The sequence below is a fragment of the Nicotiana sylvestris genome, chromosome 9 (genome assembly GCF_000393655.2).
Source record: "Nicotiana sylvestris chromosome 9, ASM39365v2, whole genome shotgun sequence".
Taxonomy (NCBI): domain Eukaryota; kingdom Viridiplantae; phylum Streptophyta; class Magnoliopsida; order Solanales; family Solanaceae; genus Nicotiana; species Nicotiana sylvestris.
In genome coordinates this window covers 103,538,647-103,543,986 of record NC_091065.1, presented here as the reverse complement: position 1 = coordinate 103,543,986, position 5,340 = coordinate 103,538,647, and the positions used below count along the sequence as shown (strand labels likewise).

The 5,340-nt window shown below is 36.5% G+C and overlaps 1 long non-coding RNA gene across 1 annotated transcript; it reads right to left on the bottom strand.

Annotated features, from left to right (window-relative positions):
* Positions 1-291: 291 nt before the first annotated feature.
* Positions 292-2,519, bottom strand: LOC138877045 (uncharacterized). Its single transcript, XR_011402358.1, has 3 exons — positions 2,355-2,519; positions 1,086-1,237; positions 292-974 (listed from the first exon to the last, which is right to left on the bottom strand). It is a non-coding gene; the product is annotated as an uncharacterized lncRNA (long non-coding RNA).
* Between the last annotated feature and the right edge of the window lie 2,821 nt (positions 2,520-5,340).

Below are 5,340 nucleotides of genomic sequence, written 5' to 3'. Positions count from 1 at the left end.
AAATTGGCTCAAATCAGGTATTACTATCTCTAGGTTTAACTCTTTAGCCTGAATTTCATAGACTTAGTCTCTCTTTCTCAAGAAGAGCCTAAGTCAAAAAGGCACAAATCATTGTTTGCAACCACCAATTCAACAATTAAAGCATAAATCAAGCTAAATATCATTAACCCATAAACATTTAAGCCCTAAAATTGAAGACCCATTAAATACCCACACTAGGGTTGGGTCACAATCCTAGCTAGTGGGTTTAGCTACTCATAATCAAAGAAGAAATCAAAGATGGAGATGAAATATAAGCCATGAAAAGTAATTACAAGATTAAAATCTATGATTAATTGCTAAAGATGTTCTAAAATTACTCAAAAAGGCTAAAAATGGCTATTCACGTGCTCCACCAAACAACATATGCTCTAAAAATCAGAAAAATAACTATTTATCCACAGCTAAATTTTTCGAACAAAATTGCCCCTACGGATATTCCGCTGATAACGAAAAATAGGTCGCCTCAGCTCTATGACTACCGTGGCCGCGCAAAAGCAAGCGCAGACAGCGGTTCTTCTCTTTTTAGCTGGTTCTGAACTCTGAGTCCGCTGAGAGCGAAAAATCTACCAGCTCAGTGCTCCTCCAACCGCGTCCGCGAAATATGTGCGCGGACCGCGGTCTTCAATTTTGAGCTCCAAACTTAGTTCTCTGATTCTCACTTCCGCTGAGGGCGAGAACTGGACCGCGGCCACATCAGATGACACCGTTGTCCCGCAATTTCACCGGGGGCAGCAGTAACTTATTAGGCTTCAAGAACACTTCTCTGATTCCTCAATCCGCAAAAAGTGGCATCAAGACCGCCTCAGCGGTAGGCCCTCCGCGCCCGCTGCTATTTCTCGTTGTCAGCGCCCTTTGATTTCAACTTCTAACTTGTGCAGGTTTCACTTCTTTTTGAGCTGGTTATGACTTCCTTGTCTCTTTTTGACCAAACACTGCAAACAAGCACAATAAGTTAGCTTTCGGGAATACTTGTACACACTTTTAATCCTAAACCTAAGAAAAAAGGAGCATAAAATAGGCTAGAATCCATAGTTATCACTTACCTTTGAAGAACCCTCCAAACCAGCCACAAGATGAAGAACTACGATCTAGCAAGCACCACGGGATTTCTAGCGTTGGATTCATGATTTTATCTTAGGTTTTCACCCTAGAATCATGGAGGAACCCTTGGAGAGCATTTAGGAGGGTTTAGGAACTGTTGTGGGTGAGAAACATGAGTTAAAATGACATATAAATGACTTAAATACAAGCTGAAGTTTAAACTGACTTTGTGGGTCCCATGGGAGCTGCTTGCGTAGTCTCGCAAAAACGTGAATATCTCTCTAGTCCGATATCGTATTGATGAACCGTTTAATGCGTTAGAAACTAGACTCGTAGATATTCAATTTGATATGTAGATCATCCCTTTATTCCAAGTATATTAGGAGAAAAGTGCAGCTACATTTGGCCTAAATTTCAGCACATTATGAATGAAACTTGTGATGACCTTTGCCAACTTTTGTTCCACAACTCGCTTGACTTAAAAACATAACACACGACTATAATACTACTAAAATAACTCATAACTTAACCTCCTTATCATTTTAATCACCCTAGTCTCACCCTAAAAGTATATGTTATAATATTCCAAACTTGTCGACTTTCGACGAAACTTATTTTCTTCAATTCCTTTAGCGTCTAAGCTTTCCAACCCTTTTGGTACTTGTTATTCATGATATTAAAGATTTGTAACCTCCAAGATAACTTGATAAACTTACGTTATGTACTTTCAATGACAATCTCATTTTTTTAGCTTACATCAATTGACTTACGACGTACTCTTACGTACGAAAATATGGGATGTAACATATTTATTCTTAAGATTTTGTTATAAATATAGAATACCAATAACTGAAGTTCCTAATTCTCATTGTACCGATCCTAATCGTTTGTTAACATCTATGATAACAACTGGGTCGGGAATCCAAATTAGAGTAAGAATTAGAGAAGTAAATGTGGAAGCAATAACAACAAGGAATTGAAAAACTAGAATTAAAGAGATGAAAATAAAGGATATGGGAAGAATTCAAGGAAAGAATTCCAAGAACTTCCAAGAACACAAGTTCTATAGCCTTGACAAGATCAAAGTAACAACGTCTTGATTTATGGAAGAAATCAAATGCCTTTACTTAAAAAGCAAATCAAAACAATAGATTCGGATCTTGACCACTTTACGAGTAACTTGAGATAACAATTAATAACTAGTATTAATCGCCTTCTAAGAATACCACAAAGGAATCAAAAATATCATAAAAGAGAAGTAATCTTACTACCTTGAACTAAGAACTAGTAAAGGTTGAAAGATAAATCTCAAAGCACAAGTAACAGAGGTTCAAAAGAACTCTCAAAGTATGATATACTTAATCAATAAATGTAGTGTCTTATGAATGAGAAGAACTCCTTATTTATAGGAGTTAAAAGCACTTAAAATAATGTAGGGGGTTGCTAAAAAGTCATCTAAATTAGGTAGGGGGCTGCTAGGGGTCACAATAGCCATCAAACTTAGGTAGGTGGCTCCTAAGGGGTAACAAAAGCCATCAAAATTAAGTGGGGGGCGGCCAAATCCTTTTGGGGCAGATTTGGGCCTTAAAACTATTAGTTTGGGCCATTGGTTTGGACTCCAATTGGGCTCCTTTTGAAACACCCCCTTTTGGACCTCTTTTAAGGTCATTTTGAGCCCTATTGGTGGACTTCAAGGGCTGATTTGGTAACCCAATCTTCCTCCTCTTGGACTTCAATTTGGACTACCAAATAATTGTAAAACTTGGACAATTCATCTCCTTTGGGCTTGAGCTCTTCCTCTACAATTAAAAGCTTCTTTATTTGCCATTGAAGTCTAGCAACCTTAGTTTGCAACTCTTTAGCTTGAGATCTTGTATATGGCCTTGGAGCTTCCAAAACTCTATCCTTGTCCTTGATGCTATCACCTAGCCAATTCACATCCTTTATCCTTGAGCTCTTCCTCCCAATTAATAACTTCTTCATTTGCACTTGAAGTCTAATGATCTTGTTTTGTAATTCTTTAGCTTGACATCTTATTAAAGGCCATCTTTGAGATTCAAAAGCTTCATACCTGTCCTTGAATAGAATGATAGCTTCCTAGGATGCTATCAATCTAGTACTTGGAATGTCATTGAAGATGTTGTAAAAAATATACATAATATTTATGTAGCTGCACTTGAGTTTTCTGGAGATTATGATCCTACTATTGCAAATGGTTTAGTACATATAGCTGAAATTTTTCTTTTACTTCATAATTTCAAGAAGAAAGAAGGATATAGTTTTGTTGTTGAATCTATGCTAGATAAATTTAAGAAAGATATATATCCCATTCCCCCTATTTGCCTAATTGGTGCTATTTTAAACCCTTATATCAAAATGGCTACTTGTCACCAATTAATCACTGGTTTATATGCTAATATGGATATTGGACCAACTGAAACCCATGATATTGACACTTGCATTTTTGATCTACACAAACATTTACAAGCTTTATATAATTATTTTGCTAACATTGTTGGTTCTTCTTCTGTTGTAGATGCAAATACAAATATTCCTTCAAGTTCAGTTTCTACATCTGCTTCCGATGCTATGGAGGATAATGATGGTGTTGAAGATTATTTAATTTGGTCTACACTAGAAAAGCATCAACGACCCAAGTAACAGGAATATTGATGAGCTCCAATTCTACTTGCAAATGGAAATAGAGCCTCGCACAAAGGAATTTCTACCGCTGGCTTGGTGGATTACCAACTCAAATCAATTTCTCGAGACGAGCTAAATGTGCCGATTTCAATAGTTGCATCAGAGAGCGCATTTAGCCAAGTAAAGCAGCAGCTAGGAGATATCCTCACTCATTAGGTAGCAACCCTTTGGAAGTTCTAGTGTACTTCAGAGATTGGATAAGATCATAACGACAAAATCAAGGGCATGAAGAGGTAGATGAACCGGAAGACCAAAAAATTAGAGATATGATAGGTTATGGTTTCGATTAAAGTAATGCCGGAAATCAAGAACCTCATGTAGACATGGAAGAACTTGCAAGAATAATGCAAAGCATGTGATACACTTTTTCTTACTTTTTATAATTGTTGTAAACTTTTAATTTGCAAGTTCAAAAATAAAAATAGAAACAAAATAGAAATTGCAAATTAATATGAAGTATTATTATGCAATGAGAATATGAAATGAAAGCCTTTGAAGTTTGATCTGTACGTATCAGACTTATTAATTAATTTATAGGGGGCAACTTTAGAAGATAGGGGACGACTTTCTCGTGGTAGTAATTGCGAACATCTCTCCTCTTCTCTTAGCATGAACAATTTGCTTACATGCCGCCTTAGGCACATGTCTATTTGTTAGTTTCACGCTGAACTAATAATAATGAATGAATGTCAGTTTTTTAATAAACGTATATAAGCAACAGTTTAGTGTTTAAGCAATTCTTTAGTGGACGCACCGAAAGTATGGTGGAGGCTGGTTGAAGATGATGTTACGCGACATTCAGAACCAGTCTTGAAGTGAATGAATTAGAAAGAAGTGAGGAAATGAGACAACTGCCACTTAATTTCAATTTTTAAAATTTCAGATTCAAATTTCAAATTTAACACTTTAAACTTTTAAGTTTAAAAGTTTTAGTCTAGGTCTTAAAATACTTATTTTATTATTTAAAAGTTTGTGTAACGACCTGGCCGATCATTTCATGAGTTACAGTCTCGTTCTCCCCATTTTTGCTTCTTTATATGTTGTTCAGCTGTATTCCATCATATTGTATGGTTGTTCTGTGTTCGGAATGGTCATGGAGTGAAATGAGACACTGTCTCTTATTTGGAAGTTTAAGTTGGAAAAGTCAACCAGACGTTGACTTATATGTAGAAGTTCTCGGATGTAAATTCTGATGGTTCGGATAGTTTTGTTAGGTGATTTTGGATTTAGGAGCATGTTCGGAATGTAATTTTGGGTCTATGGTAGATTTAGGCTTTAATTGGCGAAATTGGAAATTTCGCATTTTTCGGCCGACAGTGGAAATCTTGATATCGGGGTCAGAATGGAATTACGAAAATTGGAGTAGGTCCGTTGTGTCATTTGTGACGTGTGTGAAAAATTTGAGCTCATTCAGAAAAGGTTTGATAGGTTTTTGGATCGGTTGCGGAATTCAGAAGTTTGGAAATCCTTAGGCTTGAATCTGAGGGTGATTTGGTGTTTCGACGTTGTTTTGAGTGTCCCGAGGGTTGGTATGATTTTGAATGATGATATGTG